A 21,917-nucleotide genomic window follows, 5' to 3' on the forward strand; every position below is an offset into this window, starting at 1 on the left:
TCAATTAATAAACAACACATGCAGTGTATAAAGCACAGGTGTCAGACATTTAAATATCCTCTGACATATAAGAAAGGGCCACAGGTCTGCAGAGTTTAGCGTGGACTCCAATTAAACACACCTGATCAAACTAATTGAGGCTTGTTAGAAATCTACAGGTAATGTTGAAGCAGGGTGGGAACTAAATTCTGCTGCATGGCTGCAGCCCTCCAGGAACTGTGTTTGATAACATTTAAGCAACTGCCAACATTTATCACAATCACATATCCAATAGAAAACAATATAAATTAATTAGTTAATAAACTCCATCCAAAGCAAAAAATAAAACATTGTTCAGCACAGATTCTCATGTTGTTCCAAATCTGCTGTAATAAAAACAAAACAAATAACCTGATTGATGCATTTATTTAAGAAACACTTTATTCAACAAATACCACTTTTACTTCATTTGATGTTTTCCAGTGAGCTTCATTGAGTCTCTGCAAAAAATGCATGGAAGTGCTAAATGGAAGTGCATGGAAGTGCGATAATATGGTTGTAGCTCGGTGCATATAAGGTTTCAATACCATGCAGCTGACCAGCCAAACATTAAAGCGCAATTTGCAGCGATCGCCGGTTTTCCTAATGTAATCAGAGTGATTGACTGCTAGCACATTGCTATCAAGGCGCCATCTGAAGATGAATTTGCATATGTGAATCGGTAACATTTCCATTCAAAAAATGTGAAAATAATATGTGATGCTCAAATGCGCTTAACAAATATTGTGGCAAGGTGGCCTTGGTCAACCCATGATTCATTCATCTTCACAAACAGCATGGTTGGGATGAGGCTCCAAGGTGGCAGGGTGCGTGATGGATGTCTTCTTGGTGAGTGATGTATTTAAAGATATTATTTCAGCTAAGTTTTAATTTTTTTTTTTTTTTGAGCTTAATTATTTAACTGCATATCAGGAGACTGCGGTTATCCATTAAAGACGTGGCTGTTAACCCCCCTCAACAATCCACAAACTGACCAAGAACGCAAAGACAATGATGTCCATACTCGCACTTGGTCAGTTGAGCGAGCGATGGGCAGCTGAAATGGCGGTGGCTTTGCATTGATAAGAGCAGAGGGGTGCTGCTATACCGCCCTAACCAAGTGTTCCACTGTGTCTCCCACAGACACGGATACTACTCCAGACAGTAAAGTGTCACCCACAATTGAGGCAACTCTCTCTTTAAACTGTATTAGTTCATTACCTATTTCCCCACCTGTTCGGTCCACACTTTGGCTGCGCGCCGCTGTTCTCCTCTTAACCTACACCTTTACATTGGACCATTTCTATTTTATTTCAATTACAGTGTGATGTTCAGACCCCACAGTGTCAACTGCATCAGCTAAACTCTCCCACTCTATTTTTTTCTTTTGTTATTAATTCCGGAGTACAAACTTGCAAATAACACAGTTTTTCTCCGGTCTACCTTCAGTATGAGCACCTCCAATTCACATTCTGTGAAGTTTCTCTTCCTGCTTGCTTTTACCTTTTGGAGGAGGCAGGGAGGGGTTTTGCGCTTGTGCATGTTGTGCTCAATTTCACGTTAATTCAGATGTACAAAGAGATTATGCGTGGGATGCTGCATATACAGTGTTTCATACATCTGTTTTTTTTACTGCGTACTTTTACTGCCCGTGCTCAATGTTTTAGTATTAATTCAAGGCAAGTCTATGTATATGTGTGGTAAATAATATAAAATACAGTATAACACGCTTAATTTTATATATATATATATATATATACATTATCTAATAACATTTTAATTGTTGTATGAGAGTCTGGTTTCATGCTGGCATTGCTGACTTAAAATCTAAAGATTATATAGTGCAAACTTTGGTGAAGACTGCTTAACATTTACAACAGTTTACAATCAAAATGGATGATAAATGCAACTTCAATTCTAAAAGGTTTTTTAGTATTTTTGTTGTTGTTTATTCTAAAAGTTTTTTTTTGTATTTTTGTTGTTTATTACACATAATAGAAAGAATGCAAAAAAAAAAAAAAAAAAAAAAAAAAAAAAAAACACTTGAGATTTTTCATACAAAAGAAAAATGAATAATGTAGGAAATAGACCCAGGGAGGTAGTTCAAAAAAAGTCCCCTTGCCCTTCAGTGTCTCCATACATGAATAACTACACAAGAAAAGAAAAAAAATGCACCACTTTTTTAACAACAGTCCATTATGTTATCCTCATGGTCAAATTCTTTTATTTATTTCTCAGAAACCTTCCAGTTTCAAGGAAATAAAACAATATAATCCTCCCAGTAGCCCCAGTACAGCCTATTACCTCCATTTTACTCCCTCAAAGCATTGCGGGAGTTCTACTCACAGCTGTTTGTCAACAAAATGGCTTGATTGAATTGAATTTGAACGCAAATGATCCCTCATAACCGCAGGTTTAAGGACTCTCATCAGGGACCGTGAGTTGCGTGTGCAACAAACACCAAGTATCTGTGGTTCAGATGTGGCACAGAGGCCCAGACTGAATAATCAGCCTCCCTGTTAATATCCTGCCAGACAGAGCATAGAGCCAAAACCACACTCCCCTGCACATCTCACAGGGAGGGAGATTTCCACTTATTTGTATTCAGGGCCATGGCTGATCTCGCTTTTTGGATGATCTGTTGTGCAGTTTGAACACTTATTGATGAGGGGGTTTAACTTTGCATGATTATCTTTTTATATCATTAAGCTCTTAGATTTTAAAATAGAGCATTTGTTTATATTTTAAAAATAACATTTTGACATTGCGTTCATTGTGAGTCTGAAACATTTATGAAGACTGCTTATTATTTGCCTCAGTAAAGTTGTTCAACAATTCATCAAAGGGCTGAAAAAATGTATACAGTAGCTCTGGAAAAAATTAGTATGATTAGCAATTGATTTGCTTGGGGTAAAAATGAGACCTACCATTGGGTACTTATATTGATTTGATCTCTCTGATCTTAAACTTGTAATAACTAAATGAACATCACTCAGATATTGAACTGAACTGAATCAATCTTGAGCTGAACTAAACAGAATAATGACAAGAGTTACCAAACTTGATGTTCAATGATTCTACACTCATTGGCCACGTTATTAGGTATATCTGTCCAACTGCTTGTTAACGCAAATTTCTATTAGCCAATCACATGGCAGCAACTCAGTGCACCTAGGCATGGTCAAGACTATATACTTCAGTTCAAACCAAGCATCAGAATATAGGGAAGAAAGGTGATTTAAGTGACTTTGAACGTTGCATCTTTGTGGGTGCCAGACAAGCTGGTCTAAGTATTTCAGAAACTACTGATCTCCTGAGATTTTCATGCACAATCATGTTTAGAGTTTACAGACTAGTTGTCAACTTTATGACCACAGTGTACCCGTCTTCTGATGGCTACTTCTAGCAGGGTAACGCGCGACGTCATAAAGCGTGAAACATCTCAGACAGGTTTCATGAACATGACAATGAGTTCACTGTACTCAAATGGCCTCCACAGTCACCAGACCTCAATCCAGAATCAATCCAGTTTTACGAGTTTATACATGTTTTAAAATTAAAATTAATAATAGTTAGTAGTCTCTTGTTGGCCTCTTTAGCATAACCCACCATGAAACAAACATCATATAAGCCTCTGAACTTTGGCTAAAATAAAGCATATTATGCAGACACATAAAATTGTAATGATAGTACTTGCTAAGTTAAGTGTGTTTATACGTTCAATTTAAAGTTAGCAATATGCTTGATAAAACCAATTCCAATGCATGTTTTGCATGCCTTTTGGTTGCTTTTACATGGTTTTGACCACTATGTGCGGTTTTGAACACTTTAAAGCGTTTAATTTTTTTTTCTTTGAGAAGGCTTAATTTCTCCTTTCACTACTTTTTACATAACTACAACCAACATAGGCTCATTCTAAAAACGTAGCCCTATAAACGTGTTTGGAGATCACAAATTATGTAGCCAGATGTATGTAAGGCAGGGCAGTATCACGCTGTTCCCCTTCGGGGGGAACTTCAGCACTATAAGTGGATTTGACTTGTAAAATCCACGCATTGGGAGGATTCGGATCAGAAGCCGCTTGTCTGGAGAGTATTGAACGGGCCAATGAATGAAATTAATTTGCAGCATAAGCTTGCGCAGGTGTGCGACATCTGCAATTATCTCAGCATATAAACACACCTGAAGCCAGCAGACGCCATCCTTTTCGCTTCAGATCCTTTCTGAGTGAGTCGATGAGGGTTCCTCTTGCTGATCAGCACTTCAGAGCGAACGAGTGTGTCTCCCGGTCCAGAGTGGGTCTTCGCGGTGGCAGACGGTCGAGCTGGGTTACTCCCTTGCCTGCGGTTCTTTGGGTCCGGTCCTCCAGAGCGGTGCGTATAGTTGCAACTTTCCTAAAAGAGCAACACAGTCGTGCAGCACGTCCTTTTCAGGATGGCGCTCCGACTGTGCGTTTCTGGATGCGGGGGTTTCCTGGCTCCGGATGATGGACACGATCACTGCATTGCATGTTTGGGGGTCCAGCATGTTAATGCGGTGCTCGCGGGCGGCTCGCCCCCTCCGGGCAGGTGAGCGCTGTCAAATCGGATCCTGAAGCGGACATGTTGGCCGTGCTTTCCCGGGCTGCTTCGGCCGTGGGGTTGGAGATGGTTTATCCCCCAGCTCCGCGGCCGGACCGACTAGATGGGTGCTACGTAGAGGACCAGAAGGCGAAGCCTTCGAAGCCTCTCGTCCCCTTCTTCCCGGAAGTGCACAGTAGGCTCACGCAGTCTTGGAGGGCACCTTTCTCTGCCCGTGCTGCGTGTGCCTCCGCCCTCACCGCCCTTGACGGCGGAGCTGCCAGGGGGTATGAGGCGATCCCGTCAGTGGAGCGCGCTATCGCGGTCAATCTTTGTCCGCGCGGCGCCTCTACGTGGTGGGGTTTGCCCCGCCTCCCGTCCAAAGCCTGTAGGTTGTCTGCCTCCCTCGGAGCCAGAGCTTATAAGGCTGCGGGCCAGGCTGCTTCTGCTTTGCACGCGATGGCCACCTACCAGCGCTACCAAGCGCAGGCGCTGGCCGAGCTGCACGAGGGCGGGTCCAACCCAAGCTTATTACATGAGCTGCGCACCGCGACCGACTATGCTCTTCGGACTACTAAGTCCGCAGCGTGTGCGCTGGGGAGGACGATGTCCACACTTGTGGTTCAGGAACGCCACCTCTGGCTAAACCTGGCCGATATGCGCGACGTTGACAAAGTTCGCTTTCTTGACTCGCCCATATCCCAGGCTGGCCTGTTCGGCGACACCGTCGGTGAATTCACCCAGGAATTCAAGGCGGTGAAAGAGCAGTCGGATGCGATGGGCAATGTCATCTATCGGCGTGGCCGTAAGCCCGCTCCGCCCGCCGAGCCATCCACCTCCGCTGTTCCTCGCCGAGGGCGCCCGCCAACGAGTGCTGCCCCGCCCCCGCCTGCGCCTCCGGCCAAGCGGGCGCGGCGTTCACCTCGAAAGCAGGCAGCCCCTCCTGCCCAGGGCGCCGTTAAGTCCGGTAAACGGACCGCGAAGCGTCCCTGAGACAGGCCATCCGGAGAAGAGGAAACTTGCTCTTTCCCCGCTGGAGGGCGGGGCCCCGATAACAACGGTACTTTTCAGTGCCACCAAAACATCAGTAAAAGAGCACTTTTTCCCTTCCCCGGATGTGACTGCACGAGTTCTGCCAGTCCGGGACGCGCTGCCTTCCGGCTCGCAGACTCTACGTGCTTCGCCAGTGGCTCACGAGCGCTGGGGGGACGGTCTCCCTTCCCTCAGCCCTCCAGCCCCCTCTCCGGAGTCAGGGTGCGGAGCCAGAGCGAATCGCTCTCCTCCAGCTCTTCCGCGGGACCCTCGTGCTTCCCGGATCAGCACACCCACTCCGCGCTGCCCCACCGCTGGTACGTCAGCGATTGTAGCGATGACTCCATTAGCGAGGGCTCTGCCTGCCTGGTTAGCGCGGGCCAGCCCCTCGCGGTGGCTCATACGCACAATCAGACTCGGTTACGCGATTCAGTTCGCGAAACGGCCCCCCAAGTTTACGGGCGTGTATTTCTCCAGGGTCAACCCCCTGTCCGCCCCTGTCTTGCGAGAGGAGATTGCTGCCCTCCTGGCGAAGGGTGCAATCGAGCCGGTTCCTCCAGCCGAGATGGAGAGTGGGTTTTACAGCCCATACTTCATCGTACCCAAAAAGAGCGGTGGGTCACGGCCAATCCTAGATCTGCGCGTTTTGAACCACTGTCTGCACAGGCTGCCGTTCAGAATGCTCACGCAGAGGCGCATTCTCCAATGCGTTCGTCCTCGGGATTGGTTTGCAGCCATAGACCTGAAGGACGCGTATTTCCATGTCTCCATTCTTCCACGCCACCGCCAATTTCTGCGGTTTGCGTTCGAGGGTCGAGCGTGGCAGTACAAGGTCCTCCCCTTCGGGCTCTCTCTGTCTCCGCGGGTCTTCACCAAACTCGCGGAGGGTGCCCTAGCGCCCCTTCGGCTCGCGGGCATTCACATACTCAATTATCTCGACGACTGGCTGATTTTAGCCCACTCGCGGGAGCAATTGATTATGCACAGGGACAAGGTGCTTCGGCATCTCCGCCTATTGGGGCTTCAGGTCAACCGAGAAAAGAGCAAACTCGCCCCCGTGCAGAGGATTTCTTTTCTCGGGATGGAGCTGGACTCGATCACCATGGTAGCGCACCTCTCCGAGGAACGCGCTCGCCTGTTGCTGAACTGTCTGAGGGAGCTCGACAGCAAACTAGTGGTCCCACTGAAGTTCTTTCAGAGGCTCCTGGGGCATATGGCATCCGCAGCCGCCGTCACGCCGCTCGGGTTGCTCCATATGAGACCACTTCAGCACTGGCTTCACGATCGGGTCCCCAGACGCGCATGGCACGTGGGCACACACCGGGTCTCGGTTACTGCGCTGTGTCGCCGCGCCCTCAGCCCTTGGAACGACCCCTCGTTCCTACAGGCCGGTGTGCCTCTAGGACAGGCGTCCAGCCATGTTGTTGTTTCAACAGACGCTTCCAACACGGGTTGGGGGGCCGTGTGTCGCGGGCATGCGGCTGCGGGCCTCTGGAAGGGTGCCCAGCTGCATTGGCATATCAATCGCCTAGAGCTGTTGGCAGTGTTCCTCGCTCTCCACCGCTTTTTACCGGTGCTGGAGCGGCAACACGTGCTGGTCAGGACGGACAGTATGGCGGCGGCGTATATCAACCGCATGGGGGGTATGCGCTCTCGCCGCATGTCTCAGCTCGCCCGCCGTCTGCTCCTCTGGAGTCACACGCGGCTGAAATCGCTGCGCGCCATTCACGTCCCAGGCACGCTCAATCGTGCAGCCGATGCGCTCTCACGACAGCTGTTACGTCCTGGAGAATGGAGACTCCACCCCGAGTCTGTTCAGCTGATATGGGCGCGATTCGGGGAGGCCCAGATCGATCTGTTTGCTTCCCCCGAGAACGCTCACTGCCAGTTGTTTTTTTCCCTGACCGAGGGCTCTCTCGGCACGGATGCACTGGCCCACAGCTGGCCTCGGGGCATGCGCAAGTATGCGTTTCCCCCAGTGAGCCTGCTCGCGCAGTTTCTGTGCAAGGTCAGGGAGGACGAGGAACAGGTTCTGCTAGTTGCGCCCCTTTGGCCCAACCGGACCTGGATATCAGAGCTCTCACTCCTCGCGACGGCCCTCCCCTGGCGGATCCCTTTGAGAGAGGACCTACTCTCTCAGGGACAGGGCACCATCTGGCACCCTCGCCCCGATCTTTGGAACCTCCATGTGTGGTCCCTAGACGCGAGGAAGACTTAGGTAACCTACCGACTGCGGTGGTTAATACCATCACTCAGGCTAGAGCCCCCTCCACGAGGCGCGCCTACGCCCTGAAGTGGAGTCTATTCACTGAATGGTGCGTCTCTCGCAGAGAAGACCCCCGAAATTCCCAGATTAGTGTTGTGCTCTCTTTCCTTCAAGAGAAGTTGGACAGCAGGCTGTCGCCCTCCACTCTCAAGGTTTACGTGGCCGCCATCTCCGCTTATCATAGCGCGGTAGCTGGCGGCACCGTGGGAAAGCATAACCTGGTCATCCAGTTCCTTAGGGGTGCTAGGCGAATTAATCCATCTCGCCCCCCTCTCATGCCCTCTTGGGATCTCGCCCTCGTTCTCACGAGTCTGCGATCCGATCCCTTTGAGCCACTCGAATCAGTATCTCTAAGATTTCTGTCCCTGAAGACAGCTCTGCTGGTTGCGTTGGCCTCCATCAAGAGGGTCGGGGACCTGGAGGCATTTTCGGTCAGTGACTCGTGCCTGGAATTCGGGCCGGATTACTCTCACGTTATCCTGAGACCCCGCCCCGGTTATGTGCCCAAGGTTCCTACCACCCCCTTTAGAGATCAGGTAGTGAACCTGCAAGCGCTGCCCCCGGAGGAGGCAGACCCAGCCCTTTCTTTACTTTGTCCAGTTCGCGCTCTGCGCATTTATGTGGACCGTACTCAGAATTTTAGATCATCTGAGCAGCTCTTTGTCTGTTATGGCGGTCGGCAGCAGGGAAGTGCCGTATCGAAACAAAGATTATCCCACTGGATTGTGGATGCCATTTCACTCGCTTATTCGAGTCGAGGTCAGCCGTGTCCCCCGGGAGTTCGTGCACACTCCACTCGGAGCGTTGCATCCTCTTGGGCGCGTGCACGCGGCGCCTCTCTAACAGACATCTGTAGAGCTGCGGGTTGGGCGACACCCAACACATTTGCAAGGTTTTACAATCTGCGAGTGGAGCCGGTTTCCTCAAGGGTATTAGGTAACCCTTTGGTGATTGAGGAGACAACTCGGTAGGGTGTTGAAACACGCTTGCTGCGCCATTCTCCCTAACACGGAGGTACGTGCGCCTTTTTTATCTGTCAGTAAAGTTCCCCGTCAGGTGAGCCCTGCAGATTCCTCCGTGGCCCCCAGCACTGACTCAGCGGAGGAGTCACTTGCTGGCCCACTACGTTGTAGGTCTGCCCGCTGGTCAGCCCGCGTTTTGGGTATAGGTGCCTGCTATGCGTGATCCCCACTAGGCGATCCCATATGCTTATTCCGCCACGGTTAAGTCCCCCCCCTGGGCGGACCCGTGTCTTCCCTCTCCGCTAACCACTCTTTTGCTATGCGTACTCCCCCTTTTTAGGGCTAGTCCATATGTAAATTCTGCCATCTATCCCCCCCTTGGGTAACGGATGGCCTCCGCAGCGTCCTCCCTATCGGGATTGCACGCTTCCCAACGTACTGTCGTATTTCCTAGAATTATCTAGATGCTCACGACTTCCCAAAAAATATATCTAAATCCGTAAAACTTCTGTTGAAGTAGGATAAATTAGGGCCAGGGACACGTTGGAGGACCGCGCCCCCCATTATGTGGGTGCGTCACGCTTGCTTGACTATCTCCTCATCGGGGGTGTTGGTAAGGTGCAGTCATTATGGCGCTTTCAATGGGCTCCCAATGCGTGGATTTTACAAATCAAATCCACTTATAGTGCTGAAGTTCCCCCCGAAGGGGAACGTTCGAGGTTACTAAAGTAACCCTTCGTTCCCCGAGGAGGGGAACGGAAGCACTATACTCCGTCGCCATAATGACTGTCCCTTAGCTGTTTGAAAGTCTCTTCAGCTTAAAAGGATGGCGTCTGCTGGCTTCAGGTGTGTTTATATGCTGAGATAATTGCAGATGTCGCACACCTGCGCAAGCTTACGCTGCAAATTAATTTCATTCAATGGCCCGTTCAATACTCTCCAGACAAGCAGCTTCTGATCCGAATCCTCCCAATGCGTGGATTTTACAAATCAAATCCACTTATAGTGCTTCCGTTCCCCTCCTCGGGGAACGAAGGGTTACTTTAGTAACCTCGAACGTTCCTTTTCGTGCTTACCAGCTGACCACTACCTCTATAGACGGCTTTTCCGCTGTTACCAGTTTGTCCAGTTAGCTTGCTATGTATGTCTGTGGACTTAAGATTCAGAGAGGAGTAGACCATAATGATGGGTTCGAGTCCGTTGAAGAACTGTTCCAGAAAGCAGGTAAGACAAAAAAAGAATAAAAACAAACATGTAAATTACAGGGTGAGAATGTGGTTAAATCTGAAAACGTGGTTAAAATCAGGAGAGGGCTTTTTTTTTCTAGATTGCTTATTAAAACTGTCATTTGGGTTTAGGCAAGGATGGGTGGGTCAGTTGATTGGTCAGTCAGTTAGTTATTCTGTAAGTTAAACAGTCAGTCAACAGTGGCCCCTGGTGGATTTGCTTGAGAACAGCAGGCGCAAATGGCACTTGCAAGAGAAATTTGAGGTCTCAAAAACACAGCACAGTACACAGCAGCCTCTGGTGCATTTGCGAAAACAAAAACTACAAAAACACGTAGCTACTGGGATGTATTCATTGGTCTCTGGAAATGTATATAGAGGTACATTTTCAGAATGAGCCTGTGTTGACTACAATGGTAACTCTTTACAATAACAGTACATGAATTATGATGTGTTAATATGTAAACTTTTTGTTGAAGTTGACAGAATACTTTTCCATTGTTATTCAGTGAAAATGCACTAGACAAATGTGCATAAGGAGTTCATGAGTAGTTAAGAATGGGTTAATGATTATGTGCCCCTTCAAGTAAAGTCACAATATAATTTTTCATTAACATATCATAAGTTCATAATGGTTAAATTAAGCATAAACTAATGTGGTAATTATTACACAACGTAACAAACATTTCATGTACTAACAAGTAAGGTAGCTGTCTTTCACACATGAATTCAAGTGACTCATGTTGAAGTTAGAATTGTTCATAATTAACGCGTACATTAACTTATCATTAATTCGTAATAAAGTATGTTTAGTTTACATATCAACTCATATACTGTTATTGTAAAGGGTTACCACTGCAGCTCAGCTGAGCTGAAATTATACAAGATAGTAGCTGTAAGGTGTGCTTTGTGTGGCATGTTGTCTTGTATGTTATTTTGTAGTTTAGATTTGTCTTTGTTTGGTGCCATGTGCTCCTTTGTTCAAGTGTCATGTTCTTATTGGTGTTTCATGTTACATGATTCCTACACTCTCAGAAATAAAGGTATGCGAGCTGTCACTGGGGTGGTACCTTTTCAAAAGGTACACATTTGTACTTGAAGGGTCCATATTGGTACCTCAAAAGTATATATTAGTACCTAAAAATTTTAAGAGGAACACTTTTGTACTTTTTAGGTATTAATATGTACACTCGAGTTATTAATATGGTCCTTTTAGGTACAAATTTGTACCTTTTGAAAAGGTACCACCCATGTGACAGCTTGCGTATCTTTATTTTTGAGAGTGTATGAAATAGCCCTCATGTTTCCCCTGTTAGCGAGTTTATCTGATGTCCATGTTTCATTTTTTGGTTGATGTGATTACCAAGTGAAGTGTAATTTTTGATCACTTTTATTACTTTTATTAGTAGACTCTCCATTGCAGCAGCATTATACATGACTATGGAAGTAAGATAACTGTCAAGCAGAAGCCCATGTAAAGTTAGCAGTCTAACTGGTTAAATTAAAAATTTTGATTTTACTTTCTATTGCATTATTTATTTTCCTTTAACAAGAGCAACGCGGTGGCGCAGTAGGTAGTGCTGTTGCCTCACAGCAAGAAGGTCGCTGGTTCGAGCCTTGGTTGGGTCAGTTGGCATTTCTGTGTGGAGTTTGCATGTTCTCCCCGCTTTTGGGTTTTCTCCAGGTGCTCCGGTTTCCCCCACAGTCCAAAGACATGCAGTACAGGTGAATTGGGTAGGCTAAATTGTCCGTAGTGTATGAGTGTGTATGGATGTTTCCCAGATATGGGTTGCAGCTGGAAGGGCATCAGCTGCGTAAAAACATGTGCTGGATAAGTTGTTGGTTTATTCCACTGTGGCGACCCCAGATTAATAAAGGGACTAAGCCGAAATGAAAATGAATGAATGAATGAATAAAGTATCTTTGGTTGTTTTGGTTTAAGGGACAAATCTAGCCATTACCAAATTTTTAGCTTTTTATCAATTTTAGCTCAGCCTCAGACTACTAATTAGCTGCTTATTAAAAAATACTAATAGTTTCATATGATCAAACAAATGTGCTGGTTTTCTAATAGGATGCTAAACAGAGTACCCATTAAAAATGCTTTAGTTGATGCAATTACTTTCAGCTTATATAGGCAATGAATGAAAAATTTCAGTGACAGAATGAACTTCATTCATCTTTAACACAAGGAAATGCAGTTTTAACAACACCTCATAAACCATTTAAGACATATGAACCACAGGACTGTTCAATTGTATATGCTGATATTTGTGAAATGTGTTTGCATTATTTTAACTTATTGTTAAAACAATTGTGGTTAATGTAAAAGTTAGAATTGCAATGAAAAAACACAATGAAACAAACTATTTTTCTCATTACAAATGAGTTTTAGCAGATATTTTCTGATATTATAAGATGACAGAGTCTGTAATAGTTACCACTGTAGGAAGTGCAATGTCCGACTTGGAACACATGCCATTCATAGCCAATGGTATTAGATTAAAGCCTTCACTTGGGTGACCTGAAATAGGGAGCTTTGTCCCTCATCCTGCTTAAGTAGTGTCCTGCATTTAATTTTTTTTCTGCAGCTTATTTTTTCTTCTTCTATGAAATGACAACACCATGATAAAAAGGCAAAAAAAAAAACAAAACTATTAATGGTGTCAATAATGGTGACAATAATTGTATTAATAGAGAGGCCTTTCTCGCCATCTGACTTAGAGATAAAATATTTAGATAAATGTGTTGGTGCTGGTTAATTAACCCTTCACTAAGCCACACCCGAAAACCGCCACACACCAATCGTGGCTCAGCAACCGTAGCTTTGTGTAGGAGGCCTGTCAAGCTTTTGAGCGAGGGAAACAGAGCAAATCATTGTGCATTTGGATTGTGCAAATCTGATACCGGTATCCCTAAAAGTTTGTTTGGGGTGGTGGTCCAGCTTCCAGCCTCCGGCGCCTAGACTGCAGCTCTGCACAAGACGTTTGGCCAGGGGAAAAATGGTCGTACCCAACTGAGCCTGGTTTCTGTCGAGGTTTTTTAATTCTTCACTTTTGCCAATTGGTGATGTTTTTTCCTCACCGCTGTCGCCTCTGGCTTGCATGGTTTGGGATCTGTAGAGCTGCGCATTGATGGATTTGCTCTTCATTGTTTTGTCTCGCAGTAGTGACTATTATACCTCACTGAACTGAGCTAAACTGAGCTGAACTTAATCTCTGAAAACTGAACTACACTGTTTCAATTTACTTTGATCTTCTATGTGAAGCTGCTTTGACACAATCTACATTGTAAAAGCGCTATACAAATAAAGGTGGATTGAATTGAACTTGCGATCAATATACTTCACCCGCAGCAGTTTTTCAGTCATTTATATTCCTCATGTCCATGTCAGAGCTACAATTCACCTTTTTTTTCTGTCTTTTGGAAATTTAGTCAATAGTGACGGTATTATAATGAGATAGTGTCTGCTTTTATATTTGGTGTCGGATTAATTATGCCAATGATGCTAATATTCGGCACAAATCCATCTTTTTCCCCTTTCTGGCTGCTCTTTTTATGAAAGAATTATGTAAAAGCACTGTTCGTGTGTGTTTCCTTGTCAGTTAGTAATGCTATTTTTCATTGCACAACAATAGTCTATCAGGCTTTTTGGTTTAAAAAAAAAAAGAGAAATCATCATTTAATTTGTTATTATTCGACTATTTTTAAGTTTCACCTCTCCTGCTGTGCATGAACTAAAGTGTTGAATGGCTGGCGTATGATGCGGCTAGGCTAACCTAGCTTCAATTTTGATTAAATTTTTTTCTAATCAGTTGCATGTCGTGAATATACCCCTGTAATGCATACTACAGTCCTTTTTTGTCTGGCTTTCTCAGATAACTCACCTGTTCACCAAAAATGACTAATTATATCACTGGGAATATCTGACACTGGCGCATAATAGACGTATGTAATGTAATAGATATGCCAGGCACAAAAGCTTGACAGGCGTAACAACAGTAACTAAGAAGGGCGGGGTTTAGGTAAGGGTCAATTGGTCAATTGCTGGACAATTGAATGTTTATGGAACTAGATTATTAAATGAATTATTTGGAACTGGATACTGTTACCTGAAAATATAAGTGATTAGGTAAATGTAATTAGTAATACATTGATTATATGTAATTAGGCATCAAATATCCATGGTATACCGTAGTAATAGCTAAATCCTTTACCATGGTTTTGTAATAAACTACAAATAGAGACTGCAAAAATGGACAAACTTTGGTGTTGTCACACATGTACATGTGCACACCTCTATGGCTATCTTTATGGGCACTATCCATAGGTGTAAAGATGTTTATACAGTACAGATACACAGAGATTGTGATTACTATCATAACTCCAAGTACATAAAATTATCCAGTTAACTGTGTTGTCGGTAGATCATTAATATTTAAAAAAAAAATTCTCTTGAGTAGGAAATTGAATGTATTGTCGTATACAAGCAGCATCATATATTTCCTCCTTTAGACATAAAAAGACGCTAAAGTGTCTTCCACAATATATATAAAGCCAAATAATTCACTGTATTTTGAACACATTTATATAATCATATGTTTTTATTCATAGTATTATTGAATACCATCAGCAGAATACATGTATGATACCATCAGATATGACATTTGTTCATTTTTATATATGCATTTATGTATCACCATGGGTCTTAAATATTTATATCCATCCATCCAAGTCCATTTTGTTTTGGCTTGGAGTCATATTTCTCTCAAGTGTATTGTCATGGTGCACCAGAGGGCAGATTTCTCTCCCTGAGGCTGTGGATGAAATCTTGGCTCTCTGCTGAGTTCTCTCCTCTGCTGTGTTCCCATAACTCTGGGTGATTTACAGCGCCTCTGCCACACTGAGGGGTAATAAGCAGTGTAATTTGCTGGAAGGTGTGACTGGACTGAGTAACCAGAGCTGCAGCCTTTACGACACGTTCATGTGTCTCACACATGCAGGTGAGTGAGAAACAAACACAATCAAGCTGCCACATTTCTGTTCTCTCTCTCTTTCTCTGGCTTCCTCTAGAGAGGGCGCTCATCCGTGACCCTGTTCATTTTACATGCCTCTCTCCCTAATTGTGTTCCTCAAAATCAAACACTTCAAATAAGCATTCTCATTGGATTTGAGATCTATTGCAAATTGCATTTTGAGGTCTTTATTGAGGATTTATCATTGCAAGTAAACCTACTTCTAAATCAAATACAGCTATTTCTAAAACTCTTGGTCCTGAGAAAATCATTAGTTCATAATAAAGTAATGCTTAGTTTACATATTAACGCATCATTATTCATGTACTGTTATTGTAAAGTGTTACCACTGCCACTCAGCTGAGATGAAATTATACAAGATAGTAGCTGTAAGGTGTGTTTTGTGTGTCATGTTGTCTTGTGTTATTTTGTAGTTTAGATTTGTCTCTGTTTGTTTTATGTTCTTACTGGTGTTTCATGTTACATGATCCCTTTGGCATAGCCGTCATGTTTCCCCTGTTAGCTGTTGGTGAGTTTATCTGATGTCCATGTTTAATTTTTTGTTTGGTGTTATTACCAAGTCAAGTGTAGTTTGTTAATGTTTTGTTTCGTTTGCTTTTATCACTTAACTTTATTTAATAATAAAAAATGTAAAAAATTATTAAATGAAGTGCTTGTGTTCAGTGGACTCTCCGTTACAGCAGCATTAGACATGTCAATGGAAGTAATATCAGATAACTGTCAAGCAGTAGCCCATGTAAAGATATGAGTCTAACTGGTTAAGTCTAAATTTTTAAATTTCACTATCTATTGCATTATTTATTTACCATTAATAATAAAGTCATTCATTCATTTTCTTTTCGGCTTAGTCCCTTTATTAATCTGGGGTCGCCACAGCGGAATGAATGGCCAACTTATTCAACATATTTTTATGCAGCGGATGCCCTTCAAGCAGCAACCCATCACTAGTAAACATCCATATACACTCATTACACACATACACAATGGACAATTTAGCTTACCCCTCATGACACCCTCTATCAAATCACCAGGAACTGATCAGAAATCAGATACAGGGTTTAAATCACTTTTGGGCATAACCTCTCAAACAAGATATTATAACAAATTTACAGTTTTACATTTTTAATATTTTTTAATGAAGAAATACAAATAATTTTATATCTTACAATTTTACATTTTATTCAGTGTGTGGGTGTTTATTAGCCATTGTTTTTGGACCTTACAACAAATTTCTGAGAGAAAATAATTTGATGTCCTACACCATTTTCTAATCCAGTTTCTTTGTGAACACATACCTCTTTATGCACTTCTGAAGACTGCGAAATACGTCACAGGAGCTAAGTTTTTTTGCCGTTTTTTCTTTGCGAATCCACCAGAGGCCGCTGTTGACTGACTGCTTGACTGACTGAATGACTGACTAACTGACTGACCGATTGACTGACCTGCCCACCCATTTTCCTAAACCCATAACCAACCGTTTTCAAAAGCAACGCAGAAAAATAAAAGGCCTCTTCTGATTTTTACCATTTTTTCAGATTTACCGCATTCCCACCCTGTTATTTACTTGTTTATTTTAATTTTTAGATTCTATTTTTGTCTTACCTGCTTTTTGGAACCGTTCTTCACCAGACTCAAATCTCGTTGTCATGGTCAACTCCTCTCTATATCTTAAGTCCGCCGACATACATGGCGAGCTAACTAGACAAACTGGTTACAGCGGGAAAGTCGCCCACACTTAGGTAATTGGTCAGCTGGTAAGTGCGAAAAGGATTGGCGTCATACCGCCTGGTAGCGTTCGTTTTAAAAATGAAATGCTGCCATACGGACCTCTGGCTACATATTTTGCGATTTCTAGGAACATATATAGGGCTATGTTTTCAGAATGAGCCTATGTTGCCATTTTCTTTTTAGTGTAGAATCCAGAAAGCAAATTTTTAACTTCAAGCTAAATTTTCAGTAAATCAATTAATCTGTTGTGGTGTGTGCATGCTTATCAAAGGCAAAAGGCAGATCCACATGCAGACAAAAAGTTGAATAAAGTAACCCATAGGACCAGGAAACCAGGAAAATTAATCTGTATACTGTAACACAGGAGCTGTTTATACACAGAGCCGTAGTGTATGAGTGTGAATGAGTGAGTGTGGATGTTTCTCAGTGATGGGTTGCGGCTAGAAGGGCATCCGCTGCGTAAAAACATGCTGGATAAGTTTGTGGTTCATTCCGCTGTGGCAACCCCGGATTAATAAAGGGACTAAGCTGACAGGAAAATGAATGAATGAATGTTTACTAGCTAAGGAAAATTTTTGAAAATGAAGAACACAATTTCACGTCCCACCAAATCACACTTAATGCTATTTAAAAAAGTTAAATAATTTACACGCTCCATCCACCTATTTATCTAACTAGCTACCATATAGGATAAATATGGACCAACCTTATTTGGTTGAAAATACAATTTACAAAAGTTACCCCCAACTGCTGGGTTTATACATATTTGACCAAAAAAAATTACACTGTAAAAAGGTCCAGATTTTCATAACATGTTACTGTATTTTTTTTCACCATATTACAGTAAAACTTACATTAGCACCACTTTACAGGATTTAAAAATACACAGTGATGCGTTGTATTCAAAATTTTATTGTAAAATTAAGGCAGGTAGCAAGATTACAACAAATTACTGTAAAGAAGGCTATATCTTTTGTAGGTTTATGCTAGTACTGGTGGTTTTTTGATGTTTAGAAATAACAGAATGTTATTGCAGCCTCAAAAATAATTTGGTTACATATTCAAAAGTAACTTCAGGAAGAAAATCATCCTGTTTTAAGATGACAGGAATGTCATGGTAAATTTTCATTTTTGGGTGCACTGCACCTTTATTTAATTTTATAAGGATAACATAGTAAATAATATGTTTTTTTTTTAATGAATAAATAATTTTTCATGAATATAAATTTGCACTTAGCCAAAAACATAATAAACTGGAACAAAAGTAACTGATTCATAAAACCAAACAATGTTAAACACCCTAAATGATTTCAGGGTAAATGTCCAAATGACTAGCCGAGGAAAGTCTGCCTCACAGTAAAATATAGATCATTTTTCAAGTTAATAATGTGAAATCACAGTAATTGAATTTACTATTTACAGTGAGGTTACACTATATGGCTGCAGTTTCACATTGACTTAATGTAACTGTCAGGGTTGGTGAGGGGAAATGGGGAAAAAGGAGCGAGGACTCAAGTACAGGAAAATGGGGAATTTATTAAATAATAAACATAAAATAAAATGCAAAATAAACTACCCCGAGGGGGAAAACATTAACAAAACAAATACATACACAAACAAACTTCACTGGGCTGGCTGGTAAGGAACAGGACTGGAAACATGACAAGACAAGGGTTCAAACAACAACATGTGATGACGAACTGGCACAGGACAGCAAATGTGAGGGGTATATAAACTGTAGAAAATTCACACAAACAGGTGAACACAATTAACTAATAATGGGTTAACAAGGAGGGTGGGACAAGACAATAGACGGGAGAGCGCATGACACAGAGAGACAACACAAGCCATGCGCTCACTTAACAAGACAAGAACATGCAGCCAATGAGAGAACTCATTAACCGCATGTTCATGACAACAAACACAACACTGAAGCACACGACAAAAGCACGTGACCACAATGTAAACACCAAGCCACGTGCTTTGAAAAGAGACGCAAGACACGAGCACACGATAGATAAACACCTTACCATGCGCTCACACATAAGCAACACGCATGCTTCATCTCAGCGCCAACCAAAACTGAAACCAACTAGACGGAGGCGCTGAGAATAAAGCAGCGCGCTGCTGACAGAACAAACACAAACACTAGTACAAGAGCGCGCGCGTCTGAGGGACATCAAGCGGCAGCGCGCACACTCTGCGTACACCCACGACGGCGCGCGCGAACACAGAGACAGAAACACGACCAGACATGAGTAGTGTCAGAGCTCTGCCACCAAAACAAGAATTTACAAGACCAAAGTGGCAGAACCCTGACAGTAACAGAATCACAATAAATTACTGTGAACTACACTGTAAAAAAAATCCATAGTTTTACAATTTACGTAACCCTGTAAAAGAGCGGCCATTAAATCACAGAATATACCATAGAATAGCAGATGTTAAATTACAAAAATTTCCTTAAATTAAAATTTCCGGTAAATTTCTATAATTTAGCATTTGTTATATTATGGTAAATACCTCACCGTAATTTGTTGTGAATTTATATGTAGTATTTTACTGTGAAAGTAATGCAATTATTAGCCAGTAATTTACTGTGAATTCAAGGTAAAATGTTTCACAGTGTAGGCTAAAATCAATGTACCTTTCGAAGCAATTTCCCCCCCATTAATTTTCATTCATAAGCATCTAAATGCAGCAGACTGAAAATGCAAGCTTGGTGTTTTGCATGTCACTGCATTCCAAAGTTCAAGCCTAATAATCTTTGACCTGTAAAATTGCAACACAGTTGCATGAGACCAATAAAAGATCAAAACGTGACCTTTCTGTGCAGAAATTTGAAATATGGAGCAATCCTTTGCTTTATCAATATCTAATCATCTTGTTTTAACCTGCACTTTTTCACAGTGCCGTGCAACAGAATTTTGTATGCTCAAGCTAGTGTGATTGTGGTTTAAGACTTAGTAATCAATGACATGTCAATGAATTAATTAATTAACCAATAATTAAATTAAAATATAATGTTAGATTTTTTAAAATTGCTTTTATATTAAATGTTTTCTCCAAATTTGCAAAAGAAATGGGAAAGTTTGTAATATCACTGTCACTTGGCACATAATGCAAAACACTGAGTGACAAAAAAATGATTCCCCAGGCTTCTAGACCACATTTATTTTCAGAGACCCTCTTTATAATGTTCTGATGTTTCACTGTGCCCTTATTTTTATTTGAAGCTGAATTTCTACCCAGAAGGCTTGGTTTTATTTGACAGCATAAGCAGCAGACCGCTGTTACCGACACACTTGCAGTGTCAGAATCATCTGTGAATTGTGGCTCTACCCACAGCCCCCTAGCAGAGGCTAATTTTCTTTTCTTTTTCCCTCTTTTTGTTCTCAATGACATCTGCCTATCCTCTGTCCATTTAGTGAAAGGACACATTGACAAATACAATAATCTTTCTCCCAACACTACAGGGTCTCTAAGTGCTTTTAACTTGCCGTTTTGGCTGCCTTAAAGAATTCTGACATGCAATAAAGCTGTCAGCACACAAATTAATGACGGAAAGACAGGCAGGGGAAACAGACCACTCTGCTATCAAAAAACTGTCTCTTCTGGGTTTATAAAGTCTTGTGATGATGTCTTTTTACTAGAAACTACTTTATAACTATTTCAAGATTGTACAAGCATATAAAGTGTTAAAGATAATCTGTATTATATAGAAAAACAGAATTTCAAGGCTGAATGTTTTTTGTTGCTGATGGAATATAGATTTTACTCTTTTTTTTTTATTTTTTTTTTTAGCTTTTTATCTCTCAGGAGTAATGTTTTTTTTTTCAGATTAGTTTTTCTTTTCAGACTGCTGATGACAAAATGTGTTTTTTTAAATAAATAGTTCTGTAATATTTCTAGCAATGGAGTAGATGATAATTATGGTCTGAAAACACAAGGACAACTTGGTCATAATAATGGTCATAATAAAAATAAATAAATTAAACCCCAAAAATGAAACAAACCATAAATGTCAACAGCGTAACCTAACCATGAAACACGGCACATATCAGGCTTTTAGTGTGTTCCATTTGTACATACAGTATGACCTTTTCAAATAGCATTAATATCTATCTTGTTTATTAGCATTTCTGTTTGTCTCTTTTTCAATAAATCCAGTTGCAGCGCACGCAATATTTTCTGTGAAATTTATATTTGAGAAATGTAACATTGTACCCATCCATCTTAGTTTTTTCCATCTATATTTTCTTAGCTTTGACATCTGACTTCTAAATTACCCATTGCTGACAGGAAACAATCTGCATTTTAACATTTTAAAAAATATTTCATTATGTGCGACTTATGAACCATTTTCTTCATGGGAACCAAAATAAGTCCCCACAAGGTCAAATTTTGCTGGTGCTTCTATACTTTTGGGAACATTTGGTCTCGACACCATAGGGAATAAAAGGTACTACACGTTAACACAGGTTCAAGTCAAGTCAGTTTGAGCTTTATTGTCATTCCACTACATGTGTGGACATACAGAGGAACGAAATGTCATGTCTTGCAAGACAAAGGTGCTACATAAATTAATCATAAAAAAAAAAAAAAAAGCATAACTAGCATATACCATAAAATACTTACACATAAGACAGACTATACAAGTTCTTTTACATGAGACTGGACAATGTTGTGCAGGATATTGTGCAAGTGAGGTATTAAAGGTGAATATTTAGCAAAAGAAGTACATTGTAAAAAAGTCTTTAATTTTACGGTTTATTTCCGCCAGTTGGGGTGCTGAAAAAAAGTCTGTTAAATTACAGAAATTTACCATTAAAATAACGGACATTAAAGGACAGACATTTCTTTAACTTGAAAATTTCTGGTAATTCAACCTTTGTTATTTTACAGTAAATTTCTGTAATTTAATTGCCATTATTTTACTTTTTTCTCCAGCACCCCAGCTGCCGGAAATAAACCATACAATTACAGATAGATTTTTTTACAGTGTATTTATGGTTTAATATTGTGCAAAAGAGGTAGTGAAGGTTGAAGCAAGCAGTGCAACATAATTGTGTACATTTACCACAATCATG

Source organism: Danio rerio, chromosome 1 (assembly GCF_052040795.2).
Source record: "Danio rerio strain M-AB ecotype USA chromosome 1, GRCz13ab, whole genome shotgun sequence".
In the NCBI taxonomy this organism is placed as follows: Eukaryota; Metazoa; Chordata; class Actinopteri; order Cypriniformes; family Danionidae; genus Danio; species Danio rerio.